We start from the raw sequence: 19,299 nt of genomic DNA on the forward strand, positions 1-19,299 counted from the left end.
ACCTCTTTCCCCTGCAAGGGCCACCAACGCTCTTAACTGCAGAGCCATTTCCCCATCCACAGAAGACAGTGATTCTTTCTGTGTTAATCAGGAATATCTGATTATTACCAAAATATCTTAAGAGAATAAAGCGAGGGCTAGGATGATGTATAGCTTTGTAATATTTATATTACCATGAGGGAAAGCAATATATTTTGTATCTCGCTTACATTTGTTTTGTGTTTATTTTCAGAAATCTCTGGGAAGGCAAAGAAAAGACCAAAAGTAGTGGTTAGCTAGCTGTTGGGGGCCTGAGAACTAGGGACATGAATATACCCTGTTTTCACTGTAAGTTTTTCTGTAATATATGTATATGTATATGTATATGTATATGTATATGTATATGTATATGTATATGTATATGTATATGTATATGTGTATGTGTATGTGTATGTGTATGTGTATGTGTATGTGTATATGTGTATGTGCATGTGTATATATATAATATATATTTGCAAATTTAACACCATTTGAGTTTTATGAAATTTTAAAGCAAAATATCATGCAAAAATACGATTATTAAATACATGTGAAGCCATGTGTGGCTTAAATGCACTGTTTTTCTATGTCATTATTAGGTACACCACATAGAACGGTTTTTACCAGGACTGCTCAAAGACTTACAGCTTATTATCCCATAAACACAGCCTCCCCAAATCAAATGGTTCTGGACTGGAATGGCCTCTGCCATTTCTTATCTCACAAAGAGACAGACTGTGGGTGCTGGAGATGGACAGAAGCTCCCCAACAGATATTCTCCCCAATCCAAAGGATAGTAATGCATGTCATGTCAGTACCTGAGCTGATGGAGTAGGAACTGGCACGTGATTGCCGTAGAACAGAAACTCCGCCTGCTGAGTAATCTGGAGCAGAGCGCAGTCATAAGGAAGTGTTAAATCCAATCAGAGGTGAGGAAGTGAGATCCAGAGAATGACTTTGCCAGAGGTCACAGATGGTAAGACCTGGAGCTGAGATTCACAAAGTCAGTGGTCCCAAAGCATGTATGGCTTTTACAACCCCACTTTAATGCTGGCAGGAGGTTGGGTCCTTCGGCAAGGAAGAAGGAAATATGCTGGCTATTTTTATTCTCTGTCATAAGCGAAAACCACCTGGATAGTATCAGTTGTAAGATTGCCCGGATCAGAATGGCCTGTGACCACATCTGTGGGGAACTGTCATAACAGTTGGTTGTTATAGAAACGGTATACTACCCATACTCTGAGCAGTGCCAGAGTCCCAGGCGGCCTTGGGTTGTATAATAAAAATGACTGACAAGAGTCAGAGGGAGAGGGCCAGTAAGCAACGTTTTTTTCACTTCTTGCTGGAGTTCGAGTCCTGACTTTTTCCCTCGGGGATGGACTACGACCTGGATGTAAACCAAATAACCCCCTGCCCCCTCCCCAGTTGTTTTTGATGATGGTGTTCATCACGGCAACCAGAAAGCTAAGGTCAGTAAAATTGGCTGTTGGGTGTGTACCCGGAAGTGTCTCACTTAGGAGTCAATGGTCCAAGCTGCAGCTATCCACTAACACAGAGCAAACCGTCGCTGATGGGCACTGGCCATGTGTACACACTTCTCCATGACCTCGGTAGACCTGTGCCTCCGTTGTTGGATGTGAGAAAACCTGACCAATGTCTGAGACCTTTCTGCAAGCAAGGGAAGGAGAAGCTCCACCTAGAGAGAGCTAAACTGGTGCTTGTTGGGGGTTTAAATCTTGGCCCGCGTCCGGACAAAGCACACCAAGCCAACAGGGTTCCACATGGAAAGGTTTTAATGACAGAAGAGTAAAAGAGGGGAGGAACAAAGGAGGCCGGCCATGGGTACGTGGAGGGAAGGGGTGGGGGGGGGATAGGGAAAAGGGCAAGAGAGCAGGGAAGAGAAGAGCAAAGAGAATGAGGAGAGGGGCAAGTAGCCCCTTATATAGTGTCAGGAACAGCTGGCTGTTGCCAGGCAACTGTGGGGCGGAGCTGGGGGGTGGAGCTTAGACAGAATACCAACGGTACTGACCATACCTGTGGGGGTGGAGCTTAGACAGTACCAACGGTACTGACCATACTTATCAGGGGACATTGCCATGAGGGCCAAGAAATGGACATGCTTCCTTCCAGGAGCAACACTACAACAGGAAGCTAGAGGTCTGGAAGAGCCCACGCTGCTCACAGGGGCTGCACATACCACGGTTCTACTGTAAGCGATGGCTTCCTGCCCAGGAAGGAAAGGTCCTAGAGTACAGGTCTTAGCATTTCACGCTCTGGCAATTAGAGGGAGTTTCTGGTGTGTGAGAAAACCAGTTGCACAGACAAACACCACGGTTAGTGTGCACTGCTGCTGCTGAGATTATGTTGGCCATTTCCTATTTCAGCCTCCCATCCTCTCTGTGCCTCCCTTGCGACTTGAAAACCTCCACTGTTAAAACTGTGAAGCATTCCAGAGGAAAAAAAAAGAAAGAGCTTAAATAAAAGCTTCTCCCCTCTAGGACTGACTTCCTAACAGCCATCTCGTCTTTCTTCATGGGCAAAAATACTGGGTTCTCCCCACAACATCAATCCAGTGGTTTCTCCATCCATTTGTCTTTTCATTGAGTCAGAGGCAGTGAGTCAGTTTTCTCATCTCCCAGGCACATAGCCCAGGGATGGGGGTGGATATAGTCTTAGCTGGAGCACTTGCTAAGGCTTCTGTAAATCCCAGGGAGGTAGGTGTCTCCAGACTGTGACAAAGAGGAGACCAGGGTGAGAAGAGTTGGCAGGAGAAGGAGGCCCCCTGAATAGTGAGCCAGTCTCCCAGTAGACTAGGCTCACTGCTTGCACATCCGAATAGAACCACAGAGAATGCCTGCCTTAGAGCTCGGAGCGGAGGAGGCACAGGGCTGTGGAATTCTTTGCCAGGTTTCTTCCCTTGGAGCTCCAAAACGGTTGGTTCATGAGCTCCACATTTTCTTATGACCCCGAGGCAGGAAATGTGGTCATGCCAAGGGAAAGACAATGAATTCTGATTATGATGACAGCCAGACACTGTAAGAATTAGGTGGAGTGTTTCTTGCTGGCCATCACTTGTAAATTTCTATAGAAAGGCCATTGTCATTGTCAACACGCAATGCCACTGGCTGGCGTTTCCGGAACCAAGTAAACCACAGTTATTTATTTCTTCAGTGCAAACAAGGACAAGCGTTTTCACATTCTGAAAAGCCCCCTTCAGATTTCACATCTATCTCTGGTGCTTACCAACACTGGCCAACTCAGGTCACCTCTCCAGGTCCCTGTGGCCATCTTGAGTGAGAGGACGATCCAGAAGTCCTGGGTTTCAGAAGAAGACATTGATTCTCTGAGGGTCAAAATTCTCTCTGGCTCCCCCTTGCCTATGACTTCAGAATCCTTCGTTCTCTAACTGGCCTTGCCCATCCATGAGTGGAAATAGAAGGTTCCCCCAACAGAGGCTGCAGCAATGTGTCACCTCTGGGCTTTCCACACCTGAATCCACAGAACTGTGAATATGCCAAGAGAGGGCATTGTTTTCGCTGCAGAGGCTACACAGAAAGTGTGAGCTGGAAAGGGGCAGACTTGACAACCAAGCAGCAACCGGGAGTCTGCAGCCACCAAAGAACTAGGGACTCTTAGAATCACAAAAAAATAAACTCAGCCAAGAGCCTGGATTCTCTGAGAAACAGAGCCGTTCCAGAGCTCCCTGAAAGAAAACATTGCTTGCCCACATCAGAGAGATGCCTCAGAAGATCCGGCTATGGTGCTGTGGCCAGACTTCTGACTTACAGAACAGGGAGGAAATTACTTGGAGCTGGTTTAAATCACTAAATTTGTGGTGATTAATTTGCTAGAGCAGCAAGAGATGCACAGATGTCCCTGACAACCACATTCCATCAGCACGAGAAGCTCATCGTTTGGGGACATTTCTTGCATCTGGCCTCAGAATGGCAATCTGGCCTGCGGATGTGCACGGTTTCTGGTCACCGGGCTCTGTCTCTCTGCTAGCAATCAGTATATTTGAAAAGTACAACAGAAGCAAAGCCTGTAGGGAAAGAGGAAGAAAGGGAAAAGAGGCAGAAAAGGCGGGGAGGGAGAGGTATGAAGAAAATGTTTCCGGTGTTGTTGCCCCTGATCCCATAGGCACTGACCCCGACAAAATTCTCTTCAGAATGAAGAAGTGTGAGGCTTCTGTCTGGCCATATGGACGAATAGGGACTGGGAATGCCCTGGGACCATTTTTAGTCCAGCAATTTAAATATCTGTAGAGAACATCCTGTGCACTGCCCCTTGGCTGTGAAAATGCTAATGAGTCAAGCTGGTTGCCAAGTGCCACTTGGGAGGCCCAGGTGGTGCAGGAGAGGGCCAGGCTCTAATGTTGCTCTCACTTCTACATAGGAGAGGAGCCCTGGGCTTTGGATGCCTCCTCTCTCCTCTTTTCCTTCCCCTTTTGAGTCACTTCTCCTTCATTCCAGAGAGCATCCCAAAAGCAAACCCCTCACTCTCCACTGTGGAGTAAGATTACACCATTCATTTTTATTCCTCATAAACAGGAAAAAGAGTGAAGCCAGTACTTAAGGGTTCACCCAAATGTCATCGTCCTCCAGTTCTGAAGTCCTCTCATGTGTACCACACAGAGCCACTGGCCTCACCCTCCCACCCAGCCTCCAACACCTTCTAGCAAGCTCTGGTTCCAGCCCAGGTTGCAAGGGAATAAATAGACAGCTGGGAGAGCAGAGGTGACCACAGATGATCCACCATCCACGAGGAAACACATTTTGTAGTCAACAGAGCTTTGAGCAACCACCAACCCCACCCCGGCAAGGGCCCACGATCCTTCCATCTTGTAAAATCATGATGATGAATGAACTTATCCTCCAGATGACTTGAGTACCCAGCAGGGACCTGCACTCCACTTCAAAAGTGCAAAGCTTGGGAAAGGCAGACCCTGTCTGGGTTCGGCCGGATGTCTTGTTCACGGGACCTCACAGAGGAAACACTAATGCAGTAGGGATTTGAGAGCTAAAGGAAGTTTGTTTTCCTAGTGGTCCCCCTGTCCGTTTCATCCATCCACTTTGTAACTAGCACAGTGTCCATGGGACGTACACCCCGCTTTACTCCCTAAACTCCATCTCAGCCTACCTATCCTCTGGAGAGTGCTGTGTAAAGTCAAGCCCTGTTTAAAGGCTCCTCAGATCAGCGAGGGGAGGAGAAAGTCACCCACCACCAGGTCTTCAGCAGTAGGCTAGAAGAAGACATCTGAGCAAGAGAAGGAATCGGGAAACTAACCTGGGCTCTGCCGACCAGTCCCGTCTGCAAAAACCACACCCCTTAGCTTCAATGTGTCCTTCAGATCCACGAGTCCCATTTCTGCCCCACAGAGATACCGCCACCCAGCCGCGCTGATCGCCAGGCTCGGCCTTCCGGTAAAATTTTGCTCTCGAAGCTGGAAGGAGCCTTACCTAGCACAGGGAAAGCCCCCATTCCTTTTCATCTCCGATGCCATCTGCCGAGAATTACTGTTTTGCAGAACACAGTCTGTGATGCTGTTAATTCTGTTTCCTCCCTTTCTTCCAAACCTCATTATATGCATGTGTAAAATTCTTCAAGAAGAAAATTTAGCAATTGAGTCCCTGCCTCACCAAAAACAACAGTATACTTGAAGTGACTATTTGCCCCCCATCCTGCCCCGAGCTATGAGCACTAAACACGAGGAGTTCATCCGACCCTCATATCAAGCCTTTGAGAAAGAGTCTCTTATCGTCATTCTCTTACACACAAGGACACGGAGGCAAGGGCTTACCCAGGACCTTAGTAACACATCTCATCTTAAACCCTGAGGACACGGGCTTGCTGAATGCTCTCAAAACTCCCTGTAACACGTGCCGGATCAGTCCCACCACACAGGGGACTTTAACACTGACATTAGTGTTCCCTAGGCTGGGCCAGTTCGAGCAACAGGCCTCCACTCCTTACCCTGGCCCTGGGCTCTTGGGTGTTTACTAGCACAGAGGTCAGCAGAACAGGATAGGGAGAGGAGAGGCAACCTGGTCCCAAAACATTCCCTTGTCACATTAAATGTTGACAAGGGAAAACTTGACCTTTAAGATTTGTGACATGGTGACAAAGGCTGCATGTTCTGTTCGTGTTTTTAAAGTATTTTTAATCATTTTGTTACATATATATATATATATATATATATAATTTGTCTTTCAGAATCCTTTTAGAAGATCGAAGAAAGATGAGGGTGCTGTGAAATATTTTATATCTAATGGAGAAGCTTCTAATCACTGGTGCCCACAATGCTGTGACCATGATTCAGGGACAGTGATATTGTTATACCTGTATCAGCATTTATTCCTCAACCGACAGCTGCAAATTCAGGAGTGTAGCTGGTAACTTCAAGATCTCCATAGTGCACCATAGGTGCCTTGGTCCCCCACCCCACGGGTGTGGGCCAGCTGCCTGAGCCTTAAGCCATAGGCTGATTTCAGGTCTACTCTCTGGGTCTCAACCTCTCCACAGCTCTGAAGAGTTTCTACAACGTTCCTTACATGGATGATCGCAGAAGCCCAAGGAGACAAGTCCAACAATGAACCACATGCACAGATCCTCTTGTCATGTCTCCTAACCCTCCTTTGACCAAAGTTATCGGAATTCCAGCTTCAGTATGACAGAGAATACACTGACGCTGCCCAATCGGCGGGGAGTGGGAGTGGGGGACACAGGGTTACACACATGAAGTGTGGATGTGCAAGTCTACACACTGAAGTAGCAGAGACTTGGAAGTCGGCAACAAACAGAGCATGGGGTAGAGCAGGAGTTTGGACACATCTCAAAGGCACAAAGTCTTGACTGTGGCTTAGCAAAAGCAGAGCTGCTGGGCTTTTGGCAAAGTGACAATAGAGTCATGGGCTCAGAAAGAGAAGAAAGAGGGGTGGAGTGAAGAAAGTGGGAGCTGATACATTAGACTGCAATTAAAAATGGAGGGTAAGGGCTAGACATGAAAAGAAATAGCCAAAAATATCGCATGAAAGAGAAAGGTTTACAATGCAGTGTAGTAACCCCAGATCAGCCCAACACCAATTACGAGGAAAACCAAACAGATCTGGGGAGTCCTCTATTCTTTGTCTACAAGTAACCAAGGGAAGTGGAATAAAAGGAGGCACATGATCCAAGAGGTGGCTCTCCAGTCGAGATAATATATTCTGTGAAGTCAGCCAAAATTTTTATTATGCAAATAATAAGATTCCTATAAATATTTTACACATATGAGCTGGAACCATGACTTCATTACCCTGCCACTGAGGAGTAAACATGATTATCATTTTAATATATAGCCTTTAGACCATGCATATATTATCCATTTATGTATGATAATAATAAAATTGATAATATAACCAGTTAATATATATCCTTTCTATATGTATTTCTTAATTTAAAATCTTCCTGTATATACCTTAAGCAAACAGCTGGTTTTTCACTTAACAGAAATAACACTTGAATGTTTATTAGTGCTTACTATTTCAATATTCAGACCTTCCATTTCATTATGGTCCAAATTCAGTTTGGCAGTTTAGTATTAGACATTTGTGGCTTTTCAACATCCCACTGTCATACAGAAAGTTGCCATACACATCCTAAATTGTAAATCTTTGCCCACTTTCTCTTGTCATTCTTTAGGATCATTACACAGAAGTAGAATCTGGGAGTTAATTGCTAAAAAGACTCCAGAAAAGCTGAAGGGTTTGGCACCCTGGCACATGTTTTATATGTTGTCCTAAAAGACTTGTGAAGACCAGTGTCACACTCTGGCTCTAAGCAAGCATCTAGCACCATACTTCCCAGAAGATGGAGTCAACAGGGAAAGCTGCCTCTCTGCACTGCCTTAGACTTAAAAAAAAGGATGAAAGACGATTGAAACTAGGTTATCTGTCAGCCCAGTCGCTGAGAAGAAAATGTACCAATACAATCCCTATCACCCAGTGTTCAGTAGGTCCTTTAAAGCTAAATTCATTCATAAGAGAGTGTATTACACATTAACACCATATGTCATAGGTTATAGGGGAAATGTCACAAAAGGCAAAACAGAAATATGCTCTACAGAGTGTAAACTATTCTCCCAGATCACCACCCCTTCGTCCCAGAATCACTCACTACTTTTGTATGATGTAGATATCTGTAAGTTACCTGTGCATTGGACATATAGAAAAGTTTACCTTCTTAAGTGAATACTACGTTTACATCTGAGGAGATGGAGGAAGGGGATTCTGCTTCTACTATACCTCTTGGAATGACCCAAACAACAGACATGGTATGTGGGATGATGTCATTACGCAAGTGAGTCAGGCACAAGATAGAACGAGGCCTGTCATTGGATAAGAAGGAAGGATGAGTGGGAGAAAAGTTTGAGGGAAGAGGAGGAGACTGGAAGGAGAGAGGAAGCCGCCAAGAGAACATAGAGGCTGATGTTAAGATTACACTCTGCGTATTTACAGGTTGTTATGAATGTTCTTAAGGGATGGATGCGTATAGGGCTTTGTGTGTCTAGGTGGGCAATTATATCATCAACTGGATAAGAGGTTATTGTGTTGTGTGTTCTTTCTTGTGGCGAATTAAGTTTAAGAGAGTGTGTGGCAGCTGGGACACTAAGCCGCCACGGAATTGAGATGGGTATTTCTGGGAACTGGATGGGTAGAGAGATTGTTGCCAGGCTCAGAGAGAGGCCATCAGCAGTGTGTTATGGGATGGAGCAAAGAGGATGAGAGGCTTTGCTGACTGAGATGAAGAAACCTACCAGATATCTTGGAGCACTGTGGTGCCGGGTCTAGTGGAGGACAAACACAACATTTTTTATATAATTTTACAACAACAATAGTGTACAAAACAAGATCCTGGTTATCAGATAATGGAGCAAACTGATCCCTGGCACCTGAGAAATAAAGTGGAGGGAGGGGCATCCAGAGACCAGGAATCATCTGCAATGAAGAGCTGAAGCCGTGAGTCCAATCAGTCCAATGTGCCCAGAGTTACCAAGTCAGACACTTCCATACACGACAGGTTTAAAGAGAGGGGGGATGGACCCAGTCTCTCTGGAGTTTCGAACTGCATTTTGATGGGGCCTGCGTGCAACAGAAACAGGAGAGCGTTTCCAGAGGGAGAATCCACACAAGACTAGGAATAGTTCCTGTTTCCAACAATCAGACGTGGTATAATGTCGTAGTTCACACACTATAGAATGCTTGAAATGGATTTGTTTCCACTGTAGAGCAAAATTAGCTCTCACTAAACATTGTCCAAGGCCCATTTAAAAAAATACTCTTAGTCATAAAACCTGAGGAACCAAGGTGTTTCCAAATGTGCATAGCTCGGAACAAAGTGAAAAACAATGCCCTCAAAGGAGGTCATAGAACTTTAGATGGCACAGAATGTATACAGAATAAAAGGTTAGTGGACAGTGTCCAGAAAAGGGCTAAAAATATCCAGAGGCAGTTTTTAAACAATCAATGAAACTCCTTTAAGCAACTTGCTATAAAGCTGAAGAGAGGGAGAAATAAACAGAAGATAAAACAAGAAAAAAATTAACAAAAGTTTTTCAAAATGGATGAAAATTAAAGATCCACTCAAGGAGTTCAATGAATTCCAAGCACAAGAAACTTCACAAAAGACACATGCAATTAAATCAAACCAGCGAAAAGGATAAAAGTCCTAAGAAGGTCTAGAGGGAAAAAAGGCAGAAAGGAGGCAAGGACAGCCATATTCTAGTCAAGAGGAGAACCCGAGCAAGAAACAGAATACTGAAAGAAAGAAAAACTCAACTTACTATTTTATACCCAGCAAAACACTCTTCCAATGATGGTGAATGAGGCTAGTTATAATGCAACTCAGGAATTTCTTAGATTTCTTGGATTCTTCTTAGAACCATATCAAAAAGAACAAAAACCACACACTTAACCCTAATTTTGGACATAGATGTTCTTAGCAGCATCACCACTGCTGACAAAATAGGAGCACACCCAAGATTTCCACACTGAGTAACAAACAAAACCCAATATATTTCTACCATGAAACACTGTCCAGTCCCAGAGAGAGAGACGAAGTGCTAATGTACATGACAATGTGGTGAGTCTTGGAAAGCTTTCAGCGAATAAGAGATGGGGTGCTAACGGGTAAAGAGTTTCTTTGGAGATGGTGAAAATGCTTTAGATGCAATTGCAGGGGTCATAAACCACGGTGAATATCTGAAACCCACAGAACTGTATGTTTTTAAAAGGCGAGGAGGAGCAAAAGGAAGAGAGAACGCAAGTGAGTTACAGAGCAGATGAAATGTACTTCACCGAAGTTGTGAAGCAGGAAAACCCACAATGCTTCAGGTCTAACAGAGCTGTGCAGAGGGTCAGCAGTAGATCAGCATGGTAACTGCCAAAGGGCGTTCTTGAGGAAAAAAAGTGTAAATCTCCATCTATGGAATGGAATGGACATCCCCGGAAATGTAACAATGGGTAACGGTCAGGTTTTTTTACTTATTACCTTGGCCATTTCAAAGGACGATTCAGTGTATTTCTTATACTTACTTATTGAAAGAGTGAGAGAGAGAGAGAGAGAGAGAGAGAGAGAGAGAGAGAGAGAGAGAAAGGTGAGGACAGTTGGAAGGGGTTTTTCTGGTTCTGGGAGTTTTCTATAAATAGAATTGCAGAAGACAATGTTTTTTTTTCCAATGTGATCTTTTATAAATGGCTTCTCTAGCTTATCTGCTTCTGAGATTCATGTTATACTGTGGCCTCAATACTCTTACATAGTGAGACCCTGTATCAAAAACATGGGAGGGGGAGGAGGAGGGAGGAAGGGACAGAAAGAGGGGAGGGAAGGAGGGAGGCAAAAAGGGGAGGAGGGAGGAAGAGAAAAAGAAGGTGGAGTAGAAAAGGGAGGGCAAAAAGGAGGAGGTAAAGGAGCCACACAGCACGGGCATAAGGATTAGAGGACAGCAGGAGCTGGTTCTTGCCTTCCAGTATGTGGGTCCCACAGATCAAAGTTGATGAATTTGGTGACAAGTGCTTTTACCCACTGAGCCATCCCACCAGTCTACTACTTAACAACAGAGCAAAAGGCAAATTTGTGGGGTTTACAAAAATATTCCCATAACACCACGGAGTCCGGAGGGAGAGAAGCTGAAGTATGCTGCGGTAAGGTCTACAGGTGTGGTGAAGTGTTACACTGCCTCTGGAAGGCAGTGCTCAGCTGAGGGACCACGAGTACTCTAAAAACTAAAATAATTGCATATACACATTCACATGTACACACACAGGGTGGGCAGATTTTATTTTAAAATAAGTCAACAAAGCAAGTAGAAGGGAATTTTTAAAACTGCATCAAAATGAGGCAGGAAAAAGAAGAGACCTATAAAAGGTAAAGTAAATAAAAGTAAGATCTGAGTGGTGGTGCACACTTAGTATCATCCTGAGGCAGAGGCAGGAGCATCGCAGGTGTAAGGGTAACCTGGGCTACATAGTGAGACCCTGTATCAAAAACATGGGAGGGGGAGGGAGGGATGGAGGGACAGAAAGAGGGGAGGGAGGGAGAGAAAAAGAAGGTAGAGTAGAAAAGGGAAGGCAAAGGGGGGAGGTAAAGGAGAAGAAAAAAATTTTAATTTCAAATAAGCAAGAAATCAACAAACAAATGAAAGATTTAAAGCCAACTATATAAATAACTCCATTACATATAAACGATGCAAATACACTAATTAAAAAGGTCAGGGTTTGCTGGTTGGAGAAGGAAAGAAGGAAGAAAGCAGGAAGGGGACAAAAGGAAGGAAAGAAGGAAATGGGGAAAGAGACACAGAAATCCACTGTAAATAAAAAGTAAGCTATAAATGCTGTTAATGCATCTATGCTCAAGAAGAACAGGAAAACCAGAGCTGCTAGTGAGAAGGCTAGGCTGACTCCACGACGGTCTTCAAACTGGCAGTTCAGGAGACTAGTCAAAAATCTGTTTCTAAGAGCTGGGCAGGTCCAGCCACCTAGCCTGAGGCAAGGACAATGGGTCACCAGCAGTTTCCAGACTTCCCCAGCAGCAGCAGTTTCCAGCTCCCTACACACGGGCAATGGTTCTGGAATGTCCCTGGAGATAAAGCCAACAGATTAAGATAGAGGTCACCTACCCTCCCTGGAAATGTGCTTTAAATCGGGCCCGTGAGCTCACTGAGGCACCTCCATCTTGGAAGATGGGAGACCCCAGCGTGCTGGAACTTCTGCAAAATAAAACCCTCTTTGCTTTTGCACACTATTTGAGTCTGGGGTATCATTCTTTGGCAAAACACGGACCTTTACACTATTTTATCATCAAAGTAATTTGGGGTGAGCAGCCTTTCGGAGAGGATAAGGCTCAGACAGAAAGAGTAGTTTTGGTTTTTGTTTGGGGAGATTTTTTTTCAAAATAAAGATCACTATATTTGGGGATCACTTAGAGGCCAAAAAAGGAGGGACTGGACTGTTTGCAATGAGTCTAGTTAGAAAGGAAAGGAAAGGTGACTCTTGAAGACCAAATGGAGGTGGTGTGGCCCGTTCCACTGAGGTTCCAGCCTGCAGCCATTGTCCTCTGTGGCACACAAAAATGAACAAGACCAGTCCTTGGCCAGTGGAGCACCTGACACTGAGTGTGGCATAAATATACCATCTCTATCAAACAACTGCGTTATGTCCCCGGGTAGTCATTTGGGAAGAGGGAGTCTCAGTGGAGAGAATGCCCCTGCTAGATTGACCTGTGCTGCATTTTCTTGACTAGGGATTGATGTGGCCCACTTCACTGTGGGCGGTGCCACCCCTGGGCTGCTGGTCCTACGTGCTATAAGAAAGCAAACTGAGATAGTGAGGAGGAATGAACCAGTGAGCAGCACTCTTTGTGGCCTCCGCATCAGCTCCTCATTCCTGCCAGTTGAGTTCCTGCCTTGATTGACTTCCTTTGATGATGAACCGTGACGCAGAAATGTAAACAAAATAAACCCTTTCGCCGACTTTGGTCATGATGTTTTATCATGGCAATAGACACCCTAAGACACCTACTATGCTCCCCCCCTCAGTGCAGAGTCACAATGTTACTGGTTTGTTTTTTTTTTTTCAGAGCTGGGGACCGAACCCAGGGCCTTGCGCTTGCTAGGCAAGCGCTCTACCACTGAGCTAAATCCCCAACCCAACAATGTTACTGTTTTAAACCATTGAGATCTGGGGTGACGGTTTGTGATATTATAATAGATAACTCCAGCAAAAATCACTACTACTCTAACTACTCTAATAATTTACACTGCATAAATTTCTAGCACATAGACTAAAACATGCTAAAGAAACAAATGAATAAGTGGGGAAATAGAAGGAGAAAAACTCTGAAGTAATTGTCCCTCAGTGTTTCCTGACTGATTCCCTCATATAATTAAAATTGGATTCTTTTTTTTTTGGAGGTGGGAGGTAATGTTCACTAACTCCTTTCTACCAGACCATTGTGTGATAAGACTGCCTGGGTGTAAATCCAGAGGGTAGCTTCTCACTCTGGGGACAAGTCGCTTCCTCCTGATACCAAACAGTGGGTACATTAAAGAGAAACAAATGCAGGAGTCAATGTTGCCGTTCCTGATTTCTAGCAAATAAATGCTATGTGTGATCCTAACACAATTATCACTGTACTTCAGACACCAGAGCCAGTGTCCTGGGCTGCTGTCCTGTACATTAATTTACTCTAATGATTCTGTCATGCACCTCTGCCACCACTCCTTGTCGCCCCATTCACAGACGTCATGGTTGACACCCTTTTAATGAGGAAACCTTAGTGGAGTCCAAGACAGGTACATTCAGCAAGCCTTAAGGTGAGTTCTCCATGAGTGTGTTATCTGTACCACACAATGCAGGAGGGCACTGATGGCCCCAGGGGTCATCCTTTCTTTCACAATCTGTAAATGTAGAAAGCCAGTGCTGGCTGGCGTTCTGAAGAACGCACATTTCCGGACAACCCTCTCTCACTCCTGTCCTTACTATCTTAGTTAGGTTATTAGTTATTGTTATTGTTATTAGTTATTAGTTATTGTTGTGACAAGACACCATGACCATGGCAACTCTTACAAAGAAAAACTCTGGGTTTAGCTTACAGTCTCAGAGGTTTAGTCCATTATCATGATGGTGGAAAGCATGACAGAGTGTAGGTAGCCGTGTGCTGGAGAAGGAGCTTAATTTGAAAGCAGCAGAAGGAGACCATGTGTCACACAGGTATATGGGAGTCCCCAAAGTCCACCCCCACCGTGACACACTTCCTCCAACAAGGCCACACCTACTCCAATAAGGCTACACCTATTAACAGCACCATTCCCACGCTCTAAGCGCCAAGCATTCAAACACATGAGTTTACGGTGACCATAATCGGTATATTCAATAGGTATATTCAAACCACCACACTTACCTAGGGTTACTTCCTTGTATTAGTCAATTTGTTATGTTGTGAGTACATATGGGAACATTTCAAAGATAAATTTTCCGGTGATCTGATCCATACATCATTCAAACCAGCACTGAGAGGCAGAGGCAGGTGGATCTCTGTGAGAGTGATGTTGACTTTTTCTATGTTGAAAGTTCCAGGCAAACCAAGGCCACAGATCCTGTGGAGGGAGAGAGGGAAGGAGAGAGAGAGGGAAGGAAGGAAGGAAGCAAGCAAGCAAGAAAGAAAGAGAGAAAAGAAACCAAAGATGATAAACATGTTATATTCCTTCCAAACTTTCCTTGCTCACTGGTCAGTCTGAGGAGTGTGGAGGCAGGATGTGCACATGCCAAGAAAAGAACATGGCGGGTTTTATTTTGTGGTGTAGCTCCATTGTTCCAGAGCGAACAAAATACTCATAAATTTAGATGAAGTATGAAACAGAATATGTGTGATTTTGCTGCCTCTGCATGTGAAACAAGTGCTCTTGTATTTGCATTTGTAACTAGCACCGTGCTACATAAAGATGAGCTGTACAACTCATGCCGACAACTGAAAGCCTTAAATCTTTACTTAGAATGACATTAAACTGTTTTCTCAAAGCCCCGTGACAAGTCAAGGGACAGGCTGCTGAACAAAGGAGAAAACTTGATCTTTTAGTGTCTACCCTTGAGGATATGATTCCTCTGCTCTTTGAACAAGGAGTCTCATGTTTTATTTCGCTCTGGGTCCCACACATTATGTAGCTGGCCCTGAGAAATTGTAGTGATAAAATGATTGCTAGGACTATAATTCTTGGGTAACCACACATTCTAAGAACGCATTATAGAAAAAGTTGCTGCTACAGAAATGAAAAGTTACAGACTGAAGAACTTCAGACTCCGCTTGAAGACAGTCTCGTGTGAGATTTCCTCTAATATAGAGGGAATTTTAAGAGGTAAGTGAGCTGGGCGTGGTGCTACACACTTTTAATCCCAGCATCGGGAGGCAGAGGCAGGCAAGTCTCCATTAATTGGAGGCCCCCACAGCAAGTTCCAGGCCAGCCAGAGTTATGTGATGAGACCGGTCTCAGAAAATCAATCAGTCAATTAATTAAAATATAAAGCTACACGTATATGACTAAAGCACCTGGGTGTCATCTAGTGAGCCATTAACGATGGCCCACACAAGTTAGCCCAGTGCTTTGAAGACAAAGACAGGCAGATCCTTGGACTTGCTGATCAGTCAGCCTCCCCTAATCAGTGAGCTCCAGGTCCCAGTTAATAAAAAATATGAACAACACCAACTTGGACAACTATCAAGGAATGGCATGCAAGGTTGACCACATGGGTGTACAACATACATGCATCGTGTGCACGCACATACACACACAAACTCACACACCCCACCATGTAGCAAATCCAGTGTCTAAATGCCCCTGACCTTTGCTCTATAGTAGCAATCTTTCTATTACCATTGGCACCATCTGTGGTAAGATCAAACTTACTAGCATTTCATCTGTTGTCAGATGAAGCAAAGCAGGAAACCCTTCCAACACGGCAACCATCTCCTCTGTGCCTTGCTTCCTCGCTCTGTGGGGGCACTTCCTCTTTGCTATGTATTCCCTCTCTTGACAGCTTTGTCATCTGCCTCTCTGTGTAATGCTATCCATGTTCCCAAAATAATATACCACTTCCATCCAGCTCTTACCCTAAAACACTGGAGGAAATGTCTATAATTATGATGCCAGGCTTCAAAATTTTGACAAATTGAAATTATCAAGACTTAAGAACCTAGAAATCGGGGTGCTACACGGAGAACAGCAAACTCCAAACTCAAAGGAGCTAATATCTGCTTCTCTCAAGTTTAAAATCAGAAGGTGCTTCATCAAGTAAGTGCACCTAGTAGTTTAGCTGTAGATCTGGGAGCCTAAGACTCCTATAAGACTCGATGCCCCAATGCAGGGGAATGTCAGGGCAGGAGGTAGGAAGGAGTGGGTGGGTGAGTGGGGGAGTACCCTCATAGAAGTAGGGGGAGATAGCATGTTTCTGGAGGGGAAACTTAGAAAGGGGATAACATTTGAAATTTAAAAAAAAATCCAATAAAAGGAAAATGTCAACAAAAATAAAAGTTAAAAAAAAAAACACAACAAATATGTCTCGGTTTCTGATTGGGAGCCCTTCTTCCACACCCCAACAAAACACTCTTTGAGAAACATCTCCTCAGGTTAACATTCCTAAAGCAGGATCTAGATCACTGAAAGGGAAGTTCTGGAGTCTTCCTTTAATTAACTGAATTTAAAAATGAAGCAGATAATTGCATCAAAAGAAGTCCAAACTAGTATGGCTATGCACAGAAAGCATCCCTTAGAAGAACAGGGCATGGGTGCATACTCCTGTAATTCCAGCACTGGGGAATGAAGACCAAACCTTCAAGTCACCCTTGGCTACATAGCAAGTTCTAGACTATGGATGGATGGATGGATGGATGGATGGATGGATGGATGGATGGATGGATGGATGGATGCTCCAAGCATCAACCCATCCACACAAACAGCTCACAAACATCTGTAACTCCAGTCCTAGGGGATCTAATGGCCTCTTCTGACCTTTGTAGGTATCATGTACACACATGGTGCACATACATACACATAGGCTAAACACCCAAACCCATAGAATAACAATAAATAAAACTCTGCTTTGCGTCTTTGTTCATGTTCTGACCCCTAAACACACCTCTTGGCTATCTTCCTACAGGTATGACATCTCATCGCCCTCAGAGCACCTATGACCACCCACCTACCACCCTAATGAGATCAGGCCTTTAGCCACTCTCTCCCAGATGTGGAAGAGGACCACCATGCCCCCCTCTAGGGTTCTAACCACTCACTCACTCCTAACACTGCTCCTCAAGTTGTGTACAATCTTGCTCCTGTCACAGCTCCTGTGGATGCTGGAGTCCATAGGTAGGGGACTACAGTGATTTGGCTCTTGTGAGTTGTTACCATGCTGAGGTGAAGCATTTTTGGTGTGATTCAGCTGCCAGAGACTCATCCATGCTCTTGTAAGTAACCCCAACAAACTCCTTTGGGCCTTGAACAGAATCCATTCTTTGCTGTGTTGCTGCCTTATCTGGGGGAAGGGGAATAGTCATTTCTGGGCACCACCCAGGAAAGTAACATGTTAGCACCGTGACAATACAGGATAGCCTTTAGTTTGAGCTTTCTAAAATTGACAAGTTATACCCAAACAAACAAGCTCCTTTCTCTGTTGTACTCCTGGCATCTTAAATTCAGTTAACTAGTAAGAAACAGACCCTACCACAGGCACAGGGTTTAATCTTCTGGATGGGAGTCCTTTGCTGTTCAACAATGACTCTGAAATATGGCTAGTCATGTACTAAACGCCATCCAGCCCCTGAGCTAAGAGCTAAGTCCCTGCCTGGGGTCTGCAGCAAAGCAAGGAAGATACGCAGTAGGGCTGCCAAGAACTAGCTTCTCACCTCTGTGTCCATACACCTGGCAGAGACTGATTGCTGTGGGGGTTATTTTGTATCATAGCTTTCGAGGGGTCGGTCCACTGTGCCAGGTAGGATGTGGTGAGGCAGAGCAGTCCACACAACGGTAGCCCATTTCCTGGTATCCTGTCACTGCATCTGGACCTCACAGTCCATGGAATGGTGCTGCCTACTCAGTTACTCCTCTCTGCAAACACCCTCACAGACACTCCCAAAGGTATCCCTCACGATCTCCTAGGTGATGCTAAATCTGGCCTCATCGACCATGAAATCAGTATAGGAACACTTCCCCTCTGTATGATGCTTCTGCTTACATAGTTCGCAACTGTCGATAGCCTCACCCTGCCCACTGGATATAAAATCCCAGCTGTCTAGGATTCGATTAGCCGTCTCTCACCCCCTTTTCCACAGTCAGGGAAACTTTACAAGGATCCCGAATACAGTCTTCTTTATTATTCTAATGGGTGTCAGAAATTCTTTTCTCTTTTTCAAAACAATTAATTGGTATTTTTTTTAACTTTTAAAAATCTTGTTCTGTAGTATATATACTATATTTATGTCACACCACTACCTACCTCTACCCACCCTACCCACCCTACCCTCTCCAATGTCCAGCTCTTCTCCTGCCTCCACTAGCCCTTCTAAGGTTAATATGACCTCTTCTTTCACAATGTGTGTGTGTGTGTGTGTGTGTGTGTGTGTGTGTCTGTATGTGTATGAGTGTGTGTCTCTGTGTGTGTGTCTGTATGTGTATGAGTGTGTGTTTCTGTGTGTGTGAGTATGTCTGTGTCTGTGTGAATGTGTGTGTGATATGTATATAAATACGACCTGTATATAAATTCCATGTCAATACATATTACATGTAAACTTGCTATGTCTATTTAGTGTTGCTCACATGTGTGTGTTTGGGGATTACATATCCTACCCAGGGCTCCTCTCTGGGAAAGACTGATTCTCCTTCTCTTAGTAGCCACTAATTACCTATGGCTCTTCATCTAGGTGTGGGGCCTTGTGAAACTGTCCAAACCACACTGGCCTGTCAGTTGGTGTTGCCATTGTGCAGGTATTGTTCAGGCAGCCATATTGTTGAAATTTCACAGTGCAACTCCCAGCAGACCTCCTGGTTCTCTAGCTCTTATCTACCCACCCCATCTCCAACTGTGTTCCCTGGGCCTCGGGTTTGGGGTCGTGCAGTAAATGGTGAGATCATGAACTCAGAAGGGAAATCTACTATTGCCACTTTCCAAAACCAATGCAATTCCCAACTGCATCCTAAATTCTTCTTCTTTTTTTTTAAGCATTATTTTCAAAATCATCAACTCCAGGGAATTCCTT

At 44.5% G+C, this 19,299-nt stretch overlaps 2 long non-coding RNA genes across 2 annotated transcripts; one reads left to right on the forward strand and one right to left on the reverse strand.

Annotated features, from left to right (window-relative positions):
* Positions 1 to 1,243: 1,243 nt before the first annotated feature.
* Positions 1,244 to 8,594, forward strand: LOC120100686 (uncharacterized). The gene is made up of 2 exons (XR_015670578.1): positions 1,244 to 1,487; positions 6,232 to 8,594. It is a non-coding gene; the product is annotated as an uncharacterized LOC120100686 (long non-coding RNA).
* Positions 1,794 to 5,512, reverse strand: LOC147996023 (uncharacterized). The gene is made up of 2 exons (XR_015670581.1): positions 5,305 to 5,512; positions 1,794 to 4,060 (listed from the first exon to the last, which is right to left on the reverse strand). It is a non-coding gene; the product is annotated as an uncharacterized LOC147996023 (long non-coding RNA).
* Positions 8,595 to 19,299: the final 10,705 nt, after the last annotated feature.

This window comes from Rattus norvegicus, chromosome 2 (genome assembly GCF_021556685.1).
Source record: "Rattus norvegicus strain SHRSP/BbbUtx chromosome 2, alternate assembly SHRSP_T2T, whole genome shotgun sequence".
NCBI lineage: Eukaryota > Metazoa > Chordata > Mammalia > Rodentia > Muridae > Rattus > Rattus norvegicus.